Genomic DNA, 17,553 nt, shown 5'->3' with positions numbered 1-17,553 from the left:
GCCAAGGTCACCGCGTCCCCGCGCCAGGCCGGACCGGCCAGGACAAACGCAGGAATGACGGCAATGGCCGCGCCCATGTCTCAGCCCCGCACTCGTCAGGCAGTCAAAACACACAGAGCAGCGGCGGGGGCTTTGCTAGTGACGTCGGACCTGCATCCCACGCTCCACGCGAACGGTGAACATTTCTCTCCAACCCACGGAAACGCTCGGCCGCGCTTCCCATGCCACCTCCCCCAAGACGCAACGACCACTAAAGCCAACAACCCACAGAAACATTTAAATTTAGGAACGGATTTTCCGTCACTAAGTGGATCCAAATTACAACAGTATTTCAGTGGTTGCTAAAAATGGAGATGATATTATTAAACACACATTACTTATTTTGATACATGGCTTTAAGTCTATTTTTCTTTCTAATGCATTTTAAAGGTTAATGAGAAAAAATGATTGCCCATTAACTCCCAAAAGTAAGGAATCTGGTCCAGACTAACACAGGAAGATACAGATCTTATTTCAATGCCAGAAAACTCCCCCAGTGACTCAGAGCCTGCTGGAACCAACCTTCTGCAGAAGAGAAAAGATCAAAATCAGGCTTAAGAAGTGGAACTCTAACAAGAAAGAAACAGTTCTATCTAGAGAAAGTGGTTTGTTCTAAGGCATACTCCTTCCTTAGAAATGTAATTAGAAGCAGCATCATTATTTAATTTATTGAATACCTACTATTATGGGCTGGACTCTGCAGTAGTATGGAATATAAACAGGTAAACTCCTTGCGGGGAAGAATTTCAAAGCCTAGGGCATGAAAATCATTCCATAACAACGTGAGAGCAAGTTAGGTCTGAAAAATAAGTATGCTATCTGGGGACTATTAAGGAAGGTTTTAAAAAAATGTGAAACAGGTAAAAAAGAGAAAAAGATATATATATATATATATATGTATCTGACATTTATAAGTATGTGCACACATAATTACATATATAATTATATATAATGTTAATACTCCCATTTTATAAAGAGATTGAAGCTCTGAGGTAAAATGCACAAGATTGCACAGCCAGAAATACTGCAGTTTGAGAATCTGAATGCAGTTTTGTCTGTTCCTTAGAGCTGCATCTTTTAACCAGACTTGTCAAAGCTGGAACTAACCCTTCAGCAGCAATAACCAATGTCCTAAGGGAAGGAGGCTGGCGGCGGGGGCAGGGAGTGCCCACAGCCTTAACGCTGGGTCAGTTTCCTATTCAGGGCTGGGTAAGGAGTCCAGCTCCCTCCCACAAGCATCTCCTTACTTAGTAATACCTGACATTTGTTTAATAAAGAAAAATGCTTTCACTCTTAAGGAGGCAAAGGCTTATTTAGGGCAACGCATCAATGTTAATGAGTTCAAGTTAGCCAATCTAGGAGGTATTGTAAAAACAGCAGATACTGAAGACCCTGCCTCTGATGGATTTTAACTGGGTTAGCGCTGGTCTGGGCGGGGGGGCCAGGGATGAGAGGGAAGGAAGATGAAGTGGTGAGGCCCTCACCTGAAGAGAAAAGGCAAGAAGGAGAAACAGGGCAGGAAAAGCATCCCGTCGTTCCCAGGATGCTGAGGCACGCCCACCGTCCTTGTGGCTGGGACAGGCCCGTGGAAGCTCTGCGGTGCCGTCAAGAGCCCGCTCACAGGGCACAGCGGCCCCCTGGTATCACTGCTCTCCCAGCCAAGCCCCCTTGAGGGGCTGGTGGTTTTGTCAGACAGGCAGTCCCGCTGTAAAAGCGAGTACTATGCTCCAGCGTGCCAAGTTAGGAGCTGCTATGCTGCGTTTACTCTCTAAGTGAAATGATATCCTCGAGTGGGCGTTCATTGGTTCCGACCTTGGCTGCCTGTCTTGTCCTTCCTGCTTGAAACACTCGCAGGCTCCCTTCTGGGATGATTTCCTAAGAGTCCTACTGTCCCAGGCAGGGGCGTGTTTTCACTGTCAGAAACGCGGAGTGTGAAATTTGATCCCTGCAATCAGCTGCAGAACTCACAAAGCAGCCTGGCTTGCTTACTCTGTGAGAGCATAATACTCACTTTTTTTCCCCAGTCAGGATTGTGATCAAAATCAAAGCTGAACTATGAGTTTCATCTCATAGAGAGAGATCCTACTGTAAGGCTTCTGAACATTTATGTTTCCCAAATGCTGCCTTTGCTGGCAGACCTGATCCCTTTTTATGTTGGTATCTACCATGTAGGAGGTGTTTCCTTTTTCTCCAGCAAAAGAAAGGTCACCCTCATTGGGCATTTGTGGGTGCTGCAACCTCTCAGCCAGAGTGAGCAGAAACCCTCACTCTTCGTCCCAGGGCTCAGGGCAACAGCATTAAAAAAAAAAAAAGAAAAAAGCCATCCTTGCTCCATTAACAGGTAACTACGCTCATGGAAGAAATTCTGCAGAGGTGAAGGGAAACACAAAAATTTAAATGTAGGGTCTGCTTCCCTGGCAGACCTGGTAGTAAGCTGAAACTCCAGACCCCACCCCTGCAAATATTCTGGAAATCTTACTTAACAGCTAAGTTGATGAGACATGGAGATTCAGTATCTTGCATATAGCTGGAAAACTGGTGAGCATTTTGTGGGTCAGAAATGCTTTTTCAAACTGGAGGTCTAGAAGTAAAATTTACTGACAAGTTATAATGAAAACAGAATCATCACTTTGTCGCCTTGCTTGTGATGTTTTCGGTAGGAAATGCTTTGGGGAACTCCTCTGTGAAGGCTCCTCCGGCTCTAACTTGGTCTCCAGACAGAATCTCACCCTGCCACCCACCCCTCTCCCTGGAGTGGGAGCCATGCTACCTAAACATTGGAGAAACAAGCAAAAATAGTAACAGCCCTCCACAGTAAATAATGATGAGTAATGCTCTCATCTAGAATACATGCAAAAGCCAGCTTTCTGGTCCTTTCCAAAAGTAATTCAGGTGGACCAGCACGGATCCCTCCACACACCACGTTACGAAGCCACGGTGAGCCGTGTAACCGTCACATGTGGCTTCTCCACGTGCTCAGGAGTGGAAGGGGGCCTCCCTCTGTGCAGCCCACGAATTGTCCGTGTGATACTGGAACTCAGTGTCTTAGGGAGTCGGACCAGCTTCCTGGTTGCCTCTAATGACCCATTCTTCTGTGCGGACGATAAAACAGAGACGTCCAGTCCCCTCTGTGAAGCATGGTCTGAGCAGCTGAGACCACTAAAGCAAATGAAGAGCTGATCAAACTTCAGTTCTCCATTCCTCGTGCCAATAATATACCCATTCCTACAGGGTCAAACTGATACAATGGATGATTCTCACGAAATCCACACACTTTAAAGTGTTCATTCTTAGCAGGATGAAGCTGTCAGATCTTTAACATCCACTTTTCTATTCAAACCTAAATAACCAACTCTGAACTTCGAGAAGGAGTCATAGAAAAGCACCTTTCCTATTCTCTGAGAAAGTCCAGTCACTGATCCTAACTGGCAACCAGATGACATTTTATCTACATAAATAGCCTATGTAACTTTTTAAAAACAGATTCATATCTCTCAAGCGAGAAGTCAGTCCCTTCTGGTAAGAAACAATTGCCCAGGATAGGAATTCTAACTTAAATTTACCTTTACTATTTTGTAAGCTTCTGTGTATTTAAAAATTGCAGGAATCTTTTTTTTTTTACTAAAAATCTTTTTTTTTACTGGTTTCTAAGATACTTATTGGCACTTTGTACTCTGCGCTTCTTTTGTACCTCACAAATTTCTCTATCTCTTCCACTTGTCAAGATACCACATTGTTTTGTTCTGTTTTTTTTTTTGTTGTTGTTGTTGTTTTTTGCTTAAAGAAAAAAGCTAGGAAACAATTAAAAAAACACACAAAGACATCTAATGCCAGGCCAACGGGACATCAGAAGACACATCACAGAACCATGCTTGTTTTGTTTTATGATGGAAAACCATGGAACTTTAAGAAAGTGAAGGTGTTTTCAAGGACCTTCAACTTCCACACTAGGAAAGTGTACGATTTTCTTTTAAAAAAGAGATATACGTGTATTTCTTAAGCCAAATGGGAAATCCTTGGTTCCTGTCACAGATAATCACACGTTCCTTCAGTTGGACAGAGAGGAGGGGGCGGGAACCAGGAGGAGGGGCTGCAGGAAGGGCGGGAGCTGCCCCACTGCTACTTCCTACTGGGACCTGAGGGGCTTTCACTTGATGAGGTTTGCCCAAGACAAGCAGAGCTGCCCAACTGCGGGGACCCCTAGGCTAGAGGGCAGGCAGCGCCCCGCCTCATGTGTCGCCTTGGTCATCTGGCATGTGGGGGGCAGAGGTGCCAAGGGAACAGCTGCCCTGGCTGCTGACCTGAGCCGGCCAGAGTCCTAGAAGCATTCTTCATCTCCTTTCATGGCACAGGTATCAACTGGCAATGGACAAAAAGGCCAGCCCTGTGAAGGTTCTGATTTCCATTCCAGGTAAGAGCCGGTGAAGGTCAGGTGTCAGATCCCAGGGAACCAAGCTAACAGTTCATTATCCCAGGAAAGATGTAGACACAGGCGGGGCCCCCAACTGGGAGCTGAGGGCTCACAGATGGGTGCGCAATTAGCCCAAGGGCTTAAACTGGACGTAAGATGCTGAGGTTGTCCTGCCAAGATCATGCTGTTTAGTGCAACCTAAGGGGCAGACAACCTGTAGAGACACACGTCCTGCAAGCACCAGGGGCCCAGTCTGGAGAGGGATCAGAGCGGGCAGTTTTGCCCCGGAGTGGCTGGAGAGAGAGCAGGAAACACACCACTGGATGCAGAGCACCGTAGGCAGTGGGCCCACTTTCCAGGGGCTCCGGATGCCCGTGTGAGCCCCCGTGTGACTCCACAGAGCACCTGACCTGCGGGGCCACAGCAGCAGCCTGGGCCTGGCACGCAGGTGAAACCCAGGCCCTGTCGCCGGTGGGGTGGGAGCTCCTGCCCAGACCCGGGGAGAAGCTCAACAAATGCGCAGCTCTCGGTTCCCCGCCAGGGCGGAGGCCAGACCGCCTAACCGAGGGTCACGGCTCCTCCCCAAGCAGCTCCCAGCGGCCCCAGGCGCTGCAGAAGATCCGCCAAAGTCCCGCAGCTCTGGAAGCCCCACTGCCTGGTGGTCGAGTGCCTGGGTGGGTCGGGTGCCTCATCATCCTTCCCGGCTGCCGCTGCAGTCAGAGCCCCGTCTGGCCAGTTCAGGGAACAAACGCGAGAACGGTGGAGAGGGAGCCTCTCGGTGGGCAGGGACCTCGCCGTCACACATCCCGAGTCCAGCTCTGCTACTTTCCACAAACTACGCCGCCATGGGCAGGTGGCTCCCCGCTGAGCCTCAGAACCGCTCCTGAGAGCACAGCACCCCTTACTCCCTGAACGCCGCCTGGCCTGACCCTGGCCCTGCCCTGGAGGCTGCAGGGGAGAGAAATCCAGCTGCTGCCCCCCAGGACTCGTGTGCAGAGAGGGTGGGTGTGTCGAGGTCCACGGAGTGTGGAGAGGAGCCCTGCCAGCCAGGCTCCCTCCCGGCAGGGAAGCGTCGCCTGGAGTGGGGTCTGACCCTGACCAGTGCGAACTCCAACCCAGTGCCCAGGAGGCAGGAAGCACTAATACTTCGGTCCCTTTTGAACCCACGTGCAAGGTCAGGGCTATGACGGTGGATCCAGGGCTCAAAGCACACGAGCCAAGAGGGCACACGGATGCCAGACAAGGCTGTGCCAGAACCATACGTATGGGCTGCAGACAGAATTCCAGGGGGCAGGGGTGGGTGGGCAGGAAATGGAGTGAGCCCCAGGGTCGGGGAGGAATGTCCTCAGCCTCAAAGATTCTAGCATGTGTCATCAGTTAAGCAGGTCGTTTCAATGTAACTGGCTGGTAGATGACTCCACCACCATCCCGAGACCTCAAGCTATATTTTAGCAAATCGTGAGGCTGAAACTATTTTTTGACTCTCATTTTTCTCTGCGCTTCCTCTCCCGGATGCCCCAGGATATCCCTTTATAAGAACAGAGCCTTGCAGATGTGCCTAGTCTAGGATGCCCTGGTCCCACTCCACCGGTCACCATCCGGCAATTTCCCTTTGCATCCTGATCTCCTTTCTCTCTAAGACATTGTGCCTCAAAGGCACATCCGCTCCTGCAGCAAAGGCAAAGACGGGGTAGCTGGGATTCCACTGAGATCACCTTTCTTCTTCCCCGCTGGTCTAAGCGCTTGGACACCGTAGAGCCTTGGAGAAGCCTTACTAGGTAAGGAATCTGGGGCTGGCCTCCCACCAGGCTTCCAGTGAGGGCTTCTTTGCTCTCAGCTTACTGAACCAGTGTGAGAGGTCTCTGCAAGACTGCAGCCACCTGGGTGCATCAGCCCATGCACCTGGAGCAGAGAGCACCTGGGGAGACAGCTGTCTGCTCAGGAGGAGAATGGCAGCAGGCAGGTGTGTACAGGAGGGGACGTGGAAGAGAAGGAGGAGGAGAGTGTCCGCAGGTAAGAGCAGGAATGAACAGGAAGAAGGAAGGGTAGATCAGGTAGAGAGAGATTTCCCTAAGGTAACTTCCCAAGGACAAAAACTCCTTGATGACTCCAAAGAATGAAAACCTTCAATAGCTCCCCGCTCACTGAAAGAAAATAAATAAATAAATAAAACCCAGCTCTTTGGCCCGTTTGACATCATCATTTGAACTGAATATGAAATTGCCATTTTTGTAGGTCAAAAAATAGTCAAATATTAGTGATTCCATGCGGTTCAGCCTAAGGCAGTGCCATCCCCATGGTCTGGACAAGTGACTCTCACACCCCAAAATTTTTCCCTTCTGAATCGTGATCTTGTCCCTATCAGGGAAAGCATCAGCTCTGTGACATCGCTCAAACCATTTGCCCAGTCTAAATGTCTTCCCCTCTTTGCTGCCTGCCCAGGCCTTCCTGTTCTGAGCCGGGGGTCATACTGCAGTGGATTAACCAGGATCCTACCAGACCGTACCCCCACTCCAGGTCTCACTAGTTTCTGAGGAACTTTAGAGCACTGTCTTCCAAATGCCAAGAATCTCACACCCACTGTATTCATTTCATGAAGTTCTGACCAGTCGTGAGGTTGGTTGGTTTATCGCCTCTCCAGGGTCTCTCATAGCTGCTGGAAATGCACGATCAGCCCTTTGATCTCTCTGACTGCGGACAGATGCTCACGCTACGTTGTCACGCTTCTGCAACGGTGTCTTTCTGCTGCTGGTCATTCTTTGTATCAGTTTAAAGTGGATCCCATGCGGACAGCACCCTTCGGACTAGGCTTATTTCCAGATGGGTCATTGAGAGAATCATGCCACAGGATGGTGACTGTCTACCGTCATCCATATCCCAGGCCTAAGAGGAAAAGCGGGGTCTTCAGAGTTGCTGGATCCTTAGGAACCCACTGCCTCCTGGGAGCGTCTAGAGAGTGGGGCTTGGGAAGGCCAGAGAGGAGCATGGAAACTCATCCTCCCAGAGCTTCAGAGTAATGAAAACTCCAAACAAGGAATCCGAAGGCCTGGAGAAATGAAATACTGGACCGACGGATGAGATTTTAATGCTTACCAACACACCAAGAATATAACCAACACACTTCACGCTGCAATTCTGAGACGCTGTTATCTGTAGAGTCACGTACGGCCACAGAGTTAAAGTGGTGGTCTGCTTTCTTACCTGGTAATCTTTTCCCTTTTTATTATTTTCCCTACTTCCTACTATGTGGGTTCCATGTTTCATCTTCTGCTCAAGTTTTTCCTTTGAAAATGTAAGTAAACATTTGCCGCCAGAGGTTATTTTAGAAAACAGATCCACCCAGTTACCTCACTGGTCGTGAATAATGCTTAACTCATGGAGTCCTGAGGTCCCCCTAAGAAATCTGCTGATTTACGCATGGCTTACACCTGTTCATTTGTAAAAGCTGAGCAGAGCCAGGAGCCCTGAGTGGAAGCTGAGGATACTGTGCCTTCCTGTGCCCGAGGACCGCACGAGTGAGTGGATGACCCCACCCTCCTGCAATCGTGGGGTTCGAGAAACACCATAAAACCATCCTGTTCCCTTCCCACGATTTATGACCTCGCTGAAACCCTTTGGGGGGTTAACTTTAAAATCATACCTTCCCATTCATCATTTTCTATAGTTACTAAAAAGCCCACATTAATGGAATGCCTATTGGATGAAGGGAAGCTAAGCCATGAAATGATGGATATAAACAAGGGTTTTCTAAGATTTTTTTTGACCTTTGGTATTCTTTATGTAAGATAATTTTTGACATAGCACTTTTCCACTTTTTTGTTGAGAGATAATTCACACGCCAGGAAGTTCACCACTTTCAAGTGTACGATTCCGTGCTTTCAGGACAGTCACGACATTGTACAACTGTCACCACTGACTGCAGCCCGCTTCCGTCAGCCCCAAGGAAACCCCGAGCCCAGCTGCCCTCACTCCCCAGGTCCTCCCCCCCCAGCCCCGGGCAGCTGGTTTTAATCCAGTAAGTGTTTCTCGGGAATCTGTGGCTGCTTTGGGTGACATGTAGCACCAAGAGTGTGCACTCGGTGGCTTCAGAAGGGCTGAGTCCTGATTCCAGTGATGTTTCTGCCACCTGTGTGAGGTCAGGCAGGTCTTCTGACTCTGTCCTCTGTCTCCTCATCTGCACGTCAGGGATCATACTGCTAGTCAAGTGGGCCACGATGCCAGCTGTGCCAAAGGCCCCGGCGCACAGTAGGTACTCACAACGTGCCCCTGTCCTCTCGGGAGAGCCACCTCCTGTGAGACAGGACCCCGCGGGGCTGTGCACGCTGGTGGGGGGCTGCTTCCTGGGGGGCGGCTGTATTAGGAGGAACATGACAGCGTCCTGGGCTCTGGACTTGGTTTGATGATGGGCACCAGACTCTGCGCTAGTGGCTGTGAGGGCTGGAGCTTCTGCAGCCATTTGGTCAGCAAAGCCCAGGACAGGTCTGCTCAGAAGAACTGAGGTAGCTGTGGAGAAGTGTTGCTTGAGCTCTGTCATCAGGGGTTGGTCAGCTAAGACTCTGGCCCCAACACCAGCCCCTGTGCAGTGTCATCTCCCCAGGAACCATGGGAGTTGGTCTATTTTCTCACTTTGTCATACTCCATAGACCCTCCCTCTTCCTTACTTTCCATCTTACTCAGGTTGGATCCATGACGGGGACATTCAACTCCACCCCTCCCCATTTCTGCACATCATCTGGAAAAACCTCTACTCAAAAAAAAAGTCCAATATCTTCTTTCTCTGGATCATCACGGGGTGCTGCTTGGGGCTGATTTAAAGACACACAATGGGACCCTGACGTCAGCCCTTACTTACGGTCACGACTTAAAACAGGCCCGCAAACCACCTGGCATTTAACTGCAGTTTCTGGCCTGCTGGTTCACTGTCTGAAAATCCAACTTTCTCCATCCTTCTCACATCTTTCCTCTCGGTCTTCTAGGTCATGCCACCTTGCATGTCTATCCCCATCTTTTTTCCTCCCTTCTATTAAATTAGAGGATAGAGCGTTTGTCTTATTTCAGGCTAATCTCTGTGGCCTGGCCCTCCTGCTTCTTACCTGCCCCGAACCCGACCCCAGCAGTTGCCCTGCCTCTGACCTACAGGCAGCGCCTTCTGCAGTGGCTCTTCCTGCTGAGAGCTCTCGATTTGTTCAAGCTCTTTCGTACACGCCAGCGGGAGCCTCCTGGAACCTGGCTCTCCCTCCAGCCTGCCCCCTAGTCCCTCTTCCCTGTCACCCTGGGTCCACAGAGATGTGTCCCAGCCACTGGCCACTCCCCCACTTTCCACGCATGATCTGACCCACAGTCGTCTGGCTCTGCCCCCTCCCTCCACGGACTCAGCTCTTGCTCCTAAATGTAAGGGATATGTCAAGTCCTCCTCTCAGCAGGCCTCTCAGGTGACCCCCCGCAGCCTCGTGAACACCCCCTCCCGCTACTCCCAGGTCGCCTGTCCTCCATCCTCTTCCCAGGGCCGCTGGGTCACCTCTACGCTCAGTCCCAGCCCCTCCCAGCCTCATTCCGGCGGAGTCCAGACCCCTCCTCTGAAGGCCATCCCTCACCCCATGTGCACCTGGTGTCTCCCCAGGACGTCTCAAAGGCACCCCAGGTTCAAGGAGACCAAGCCCAGAGCCCACCGCGCACCCTCCAACGTCCCCTCTCCCACGGGCCACCGTCCAGTTGGACAAGCTGGACCTTCTCTGTGTCACCCGGCCCCCCACGCTGACTTCTGTTGGTTCCACCCCCTAAATGTCTCAGATCCTTCTGACCCCCGGCACTAGCCTGGTCCAATCACTGTCACCTCTTTTCCAGACGTCTCCAGGGCCACTAATTCCCTCCAAGCTGCTCTCTGAGCTGCAGCTGGAAGGGAGACCTGACCCTGTCACGGCCCCCCGGGCTGAAAATGCTGTCCAGGGTTCCCCTTGGCTTTTCTGCTCAGGATTAATGTCCTAAGTGCCGAGGCCTGAGGTCTCGTCCCACGGTCCCCCACCTGTGCCCCGGCCGCCCTGGCCCCGTCAGCTGCCACACGAGCCACACCACCACCACCGCCAGGGCTCACTCGGGCGCCCCTCCTCAGGGAAGCCTTCCCTGACCTCGCGTCAGCCCCCTCTGCACACTCACTGGTGAGATGCTTATTCGCACCCCTCCCCCTGCCCCACAGGCAGGAGCTGCGGTCGCTTTTGCGCGCAGAGGAACCCAAGCTCCTGCATGGGTGGGACATGGCGTAGAAGTGCTCCGTAACGGTCTGTCCAAGGAATGAGTAAATGAATATAAGTGATTTAACACTGTCCTATCATGAGTGACAGAAAAATGCTCATGAAACATGCTTCCAAATGACTTATGCTTTGCAACATTCAGTGAATGGAGTGAAGCTCAAAATTCGATCTGAATAAAGGGATACACTGTATTTATTTATGGAGAATCAGCATCTCCCTGACTCTACCAAATAAGAGCTGTGTAAACCCATCAGAGATACCAAATTACCAGCTGCCCAGATTGGGGTTGGAGCGTTAGCATATGACAGAGACCTCTGGGCCGGCGTTGGGCACAACAGTGCTAGACCCAGGCCAAGCGTTCCAGGCGGCAAAATTCCAAGACAGGAGGAGAACGGGGGAGGGGAGATGCTGAGGACCAGCTCTGGGCTGGCGGAATTGGTGCCAGACCAGATGGCGCCAGTGAGTGGACATGCGCCTTTCACACAAGTGCTCTGGCCTCTGCGCTCTTCTCTGTGAACTGTAGAGTGGATTCGATGCTCTTCAAAGGAGGAGGAGATGAATTTGGAGCAGAGAAGGGCAGGCTCTGTGGAGGAGGTGCAGCTTGAGAGGAAGTCAAAGGGATGAGAGAGGAGAGCCTTCTATGAGAGGGGACCGGCAGACGACAGGGACGAGCTTTATGGAGTCAGGAAGAGCAGTGAACTTACTCTTTCTCTCGGTGAATCAACAAACACCTGCGAAGCATTTACTTAGTGCCTGGGACTGTGTGAGGCTCGGGCGACAGAAAAGTGACAAAACCTATTTGTTGCCTCACACCTCTGTGGCCCATTAGTCACTGACAAGCGATCCTTAAGATCGTGACTTGGTCGGTGTAAGGATCCAGGTGAGCCCAGACTGCTATGGGCAGCTGAGGCTTGGAGGCTGCAGCGTAGGGGGCAGGGCAGCAGAGGCCGGCAGGTTGTGCACTCCCCACCCCATCCCCAGGGCCAGCATCCCGCCACTGTGCAGACGTCAGCGCTGGGGAGGGGATAAGACTGCAGGCAAAGTATCCTGCAGGGAACAGCTGTAACAATCCAAGGGAACCAGATGACGGGGAGGAGAATGGAGAGAAGGGATGGAGCTGAGACGCATTTCGGAGGTAAAACAACACAATGAGATAACACTTCACACCCATTAGGAGGGCCACTATTTTTTTAAAAAAAAGAAAAGAAAAACGTGTTGGTGAGAACACGGAGAAAGTGGAACCTCTGTGCGTAGCTGGTGGGAATGTAAAATGTTGCAGCCACAGTGGAAAATAGTATGGTGGTTCCTTAAGAAATTAAACATAAAATTACGACATGAACCAGTAATCTTGCTTCTGGTTATGAACCCCAAAGCAGTGAAAGCAGGGAATGCAAGTCACTGCAGGGCTGAATATTTAGTTGACAAAACACTTGAGATTTAACGTTGATATTTTGCTCAAGTCAAGGTTAAAGAAAAGAGCCGCCGGCGTTCAAAATTCAGTTATTAAGTTGAGTAAAGAGACTGTGAATTTGCTCTTAAAATGATGGTTCTCCTCTTTCTTTCAACTTCGTATTGTGGGAATATTCATTCTTTAATTTGAAGAACATTCATTAAGTTTGTGCTAGTAGCTCAGCATTATACTGGGCAGAAAGAAGATGTACATTCTTGTCCACAGCTTCCAAACTCATGGCTTGATGTCCATAAGGCTGCTCTATCCCCTCCCCTCCTGCAGAGCAGATGTAGAGAAGCCAGACACAGTGAGGGAAGGGTGTCTCAGCAGGAAGGAACAGCACATGCAAAGGCTCAAAACCCAGCCAGAACATGATGAACCTGAAGAGGCAGTGGTCGACCAGTACCCCAGGCTTCCCCATGTGGTCCTCGTTAAGAAATGCCATCAAATTCTTACTGCCATATTCCGTTAATTCCCAGGAAAAGTCCAAGGTCTCCAGCACAGCTCACTTCTTCCACCTTCTCCTGCCACCTATTCTATGAATCACAAATCAGTCACAAAGCAAAGCTCACCTGTTCCCCTTTATATCTGTGCCATTGACCTTGCCATTTCTTGGGCCTGAAGGAATTCCTTCAGCATCTCCCTCCTCTCCTGCATGGTAAATGGTCACGTGTCCTTCAAGATCCATGTAAGATCTCACCTCCTCCAGGAAGCCCACCTTGACCCCTCCCAACCCAGCAAGCATTCTGTCTCTCACTCCTGTTATGGACCTTGTAACCACAGGCTCTGATCTTCTCCCAGTCGACCTCCTTCCTGTGTGTTTGAGACCCTGGGGAACACAACCTATATCTTTCTCACTGTGGCACACCTGCTACTCAGAGCCCAGCACATTGGGGGGTGGTTAACCCTTTTCAAATATCTTTTGTTGCTTTGCTTTTTTGTTACCCAGAACCCAGTATTATGTAAACTCAGTCAATTGGATGTTTCTTCTGGGACTTCGGATGACGGATACAGAAAAGCCAAGGGTCTAGGATTTACTGCACACCATCCAAGGTGCCCATGGTCCAGACCGGTCCTGCCTCTGTCCATGACCTGGGCCTGGTTCCTGAGACGTCTCATGATACTCTGAGCCGGGGACGTCCTTCCAATAAGTTCCTTCCCTGATTCTGAGCTGGTTTGTGCAAACGAGAGCCCTGACTAGTATGCGGACTGAATGAAAGTATGTAACATCCGGGGCTGTCCGCGGGTTTCCCGCCTGCGAACTCCTTCCGAGTTGACAGGACTAATTTGGTGAAAAAAAGCCCTTCTAAGAAGTCTAGAAACTCTTCTTCCACATGCCAAACTCTACCACTGACTTATTGGTGAGTCATTTTGCCACCTACCTTGCCCACAAGGGTGCGTTAGGATTAATGAGTTAATATTCAAAAGTACTTTATGCTTTAAATAGTGCCTTTCAGCAGAGGATCTCAAAGAATTATAATCAGCATAGCTGTGCAACAAATTATAAAGAGGTTTTTTAAGAACCATCATACTCATCTCAAACTTTTAATGAGAAATCGACTACAATTGCCAATTTTCCCTTCAAGAAGTGGTCAAGACTTTTTGAGTATAAAAAACCGCAAAAAAAAAAAAAGAGAGAGAAACTTACATAAAAATGTAAATTAGATTTCTTTTATTCCAGCCCTGCTCTCAATAGGTCGACTAACAACACAAGATCTCTATGACTCCGGGGTACTTCCGGTCTCCAATTCATAGGGTTGAACGATTCTGCAAAGTTGAGAAGGTCCTCCCTGCTAAGTCCACAGTGTAGATCCATATGGGCTCTCAGCCTCTGCTTCTCCAAGCTTCTCCCTTTTCCTCTCCATCCTCCTCTCCACCCTCCTCTCCATTCTCTCCATCCTCACCTTCATCCTTGTTTCCATCCTCCTCTCCATTCTTTCCTTTCTCTCCTTCATCCTCCTCTCCCTCCTCATCTCCTCCCTCACCTCCATCCTCATCTCCCAGCAACCTCTCACAGATGCCTCCAGTCAGACTGGGCATCCTTGGTTGTGCTGGCTGTAGCCTAAGAACCACCTTTCAGCAACAAAGGAGCATTGAAAGGCACGGGTTTTTTTATCTTACTTAGCAGGAATTTCCTTTGGCACCATTCTAGAGCTGATCCTTCTTTCCCTGAAATACTATTTGCTTACCCTTCCCTCAACAATCACTTGTAGTCATTAACATATCAGAAAAGCAGATGTCCACAGAAGTACAGCTGTTGAGCACGACTGAGCCAGATGAAGGTGCTGGCTCACTTCATTAATTACACATTCTCACAAGTTACCGAAACTGCAGGAGAGGGATGTGGGAAGACACAAAGGAGGGTCTGTGAGTCTTAGGGGTGCCCATTTGTGTTTCTAGTATATTCTAAGGCAAGTACTCTAATGACTTTGATTGCCCATTCCTATCAGCAAAAGAAGTTTAATACACTCCTATTTCTGGTCTACTTTTTACCAAATTATACACAGAGGAAAGGATCAATACACTAACATATCATGTGCATTATAAAATATACACTAAAATACAAAATTCAACAAGAGTACCCTATTTTAGAGACCGCCTTTCTAGAACTTAATTTGGATAATCTCTGTCTATACTCTTCCTTACCAGGGGATTCAAAATTCAGCTATATTTGACTGTATTTAAAACCACCAGGTTTTATTCGCATTTGTAGACTTAGCATCTCAGCTCGGTATTTTGCAAACAGTAGGTGTCCATCTCAATTAATTTCAGGATTTTGAATAGCTGTTTCTCTCATTTACTTTTGGATCTCAATTTCCTTTTAGCTTGTCACCATTGCAAGACCCAGTCTCACTTTGTTTTCTGGCTCTCTAGTGAAAACCTCTACATTGACTAAGTGCAGAGCAGGGAACAAGGCAGACCCTCCAAAGAGCCCCTGAGGCTCAACCCTCCTCACCCACTGCCCCAGAAGGTTCGGCCAATGCTGGCCAGGGCTGGTTATTGTTACTGCTGACTTCGGAGAGTCCTTGGTGGACCTCAGCCCAGCCTGAGCGTGTGGACATCTCTTTGCTGCTTCTGAGCAGAATGTACTAGAGTATTCACTGCAGAAGGTGACCCCAGCTACCTGCCTTTTGAACCACACGACAGTGCGGTGAGTAGGCCTACACCTCCACTCTGGGCACCCAGTGATCTGAGCTGTCCCTGTGGTTGCTGGGCACTTGCTGGGGTCCTCCTCCCTCTGGTGCGGAGGGAGAACGGCCCACAGGGAGAGAGACATCTGCAGAGTGCCTTGCATGGGACGGAGCAGTAAACAGCAAACAGTAAACAGCTGTGGATAAACGAGTGCCTTAGCTCTCACAGGCTGATAACCAACCGCTTCATCTTAGTGTTTCAGTGGCCACAGCAGAGCAGGGCTTCAGTTCATATTGGTCGAAGGAAGAGGTAACTACATCCTTGCTTACTTTAATGTGAAAGTAACTGGAATGGAAAACAAAAAATATTTTAATTATGAACATGATGTAAGTTATGCCCAGAGTCCCGCGTCTTTGCTGTGACTTCTGCTCAACCTGAATTGCTACACGATTCTATTGCAGCTTCACAGTATTTCTCACTTTCATGTAGATACATTAGAAAAAGTGATAGGACAGGGGGAAAGAAAGAAAAAAATATATGAACAATTTGCAAAAGATTTTATAGATGTGCTTTAAAAAGTAAGATGTTACCAAAAAAAACCCAAACCAACTTTTTGGCCACCGCAGTATAACAATGGCCCTATTCCTCTTGAAACGATACGCACTTGATAACTTAATCTAACCAAAATCTTAATGTGCTTGCCTTTGACATATTAAACACTTGAAAGATAATGTTACACATTTTAAAAAATGTTAAGGTTGTCAAAATCAATCAACCAGACAAAGCCAGGTAATTCAGAGGCAGAGATGACAACGTTGATCTCTCTATTTTCACCCAGTCTGGTGATGTAACTGCATGACTTCCATTAAATGAGCCACTTAGTGCCACAAATGTACCCATTAGAATCCCTCCACAGTTCTGTAATTACTATAGCGAGGAGCTTGGTGGTTAAATCTTTGCATATGCTGAAGAAACGTAGGCATTCATATTTAAATCCAACTCCCTTGCCTCCACCTACTTTAACTCTCCAAGTGAGTTAAAATGAATAACAGAGTGAATGCAAGTTTACTTTGGAAATTTATCAAGGCCTTCTCCTGGTAGACGATAAGGGACAGTTGGTGATTTTGATTTTAACTTTACTGAGGTTAACTCAACTGCATCCATCATGTACTGTGCACCAAGGACTACACAAAGCACCCTGTAGGATCATTTCTTTTTATCCTCATCATTCTCTCACACAGCACAGAGAGGTGAAGTAACCAGGGTCGCACAGCAAGCTAGCGGTGGAAGAGGCAAGATTCAGCCTCCGAGGTCGGACATGATATCACGCAGTTAGAATGCCCACCTTCTCTCGTTCTCACTGTGACATTTATTGGCCACTGGCTAACCTCCCACAGTTCATTCCACTTCTCTGAAGCTGGGCTGCTTCCCCAATGAAGCTGGATCACGTCTGCTTGTCTACCTGAAAGGTTGCTGTGAAGATGGGTGAGATCTTTTAAAGCAGAGACGTGTTCGTCTTCCCTCGACAAACATGAACTGAAGCCCTGCTCTGCTATGGCCATTGAAACACTAAGATGAAGTGGCTGGGTATCAGCCTGTGAGAGCTAAGTCACTCATTTATTCAGAGCTGTTTACTGTTTACTGCTCCGTCCCATGCAAGGCGCTCTGCAGTGCCTTTAACATGTGGATATATGGTGTGGGATAAGGCGTGGCACGTGTACACACACACACAAAAACACAAGTCCCCACTGCACCTGACCTGTGTGGGAGACAAGACGGGTCAGGGCCCACCTCATAGAAACACCCCTTTGAGTTCGGGTGAAAAGACAGGCTCCCGCACAGACTTTTAAAAAAAACCAGTGCTAAATGAGGCAGGTGGACAGGATAAGCTAAAGGAATTTGTGGCACGAAGAGACCACTGTGGACACGAGAGGAGGCCCTGGGAAGATGGAGAAGATCCAGGACAGGATGGAAGCCCAGCCCAGGGTAGCATCTGCCCGAGGTGTAAGAGCCAGGACTGGCATCCAGAGAAGGCAAAGCGACGTGGAGAGGAGAGGATTCTCTTCAGGAATGGGGATGTCAGTGTGGCAGGCATGGGGAGTGCGGGGGGGTGGGGTGGGGGGGAGGGAGCAGAATAAACACCTGAGCTTTATCCCTGCAGGGCAGGGTGCTCACCGACAGTCTTAGGAGGCGAGTGGACGGTCAAACCGGTGCTTAAAGAGACCTGTCCTGGCAGCACTGAGCTAAATCCATAAAGAGACACCAAAGAGGGG

Source organism: Phocoena sinus, chromosome 12 (assembly GCF_008692025.1).
Source record: "Phocoena sinus isolate mPhoSin1 chromosome 12, mPhoSin1.pri, whole genome shotgun sequence".
Taxonomy (NCBI): domain Eukaryota; kingdom Metazoa; phylum Chordata; class Mammalia; order Artiodactyla; family Phocoenidae; genus Phocoena; species Phocoena sinus.
Note: the sequence above shows the minus strand (reverse complement) of the source record.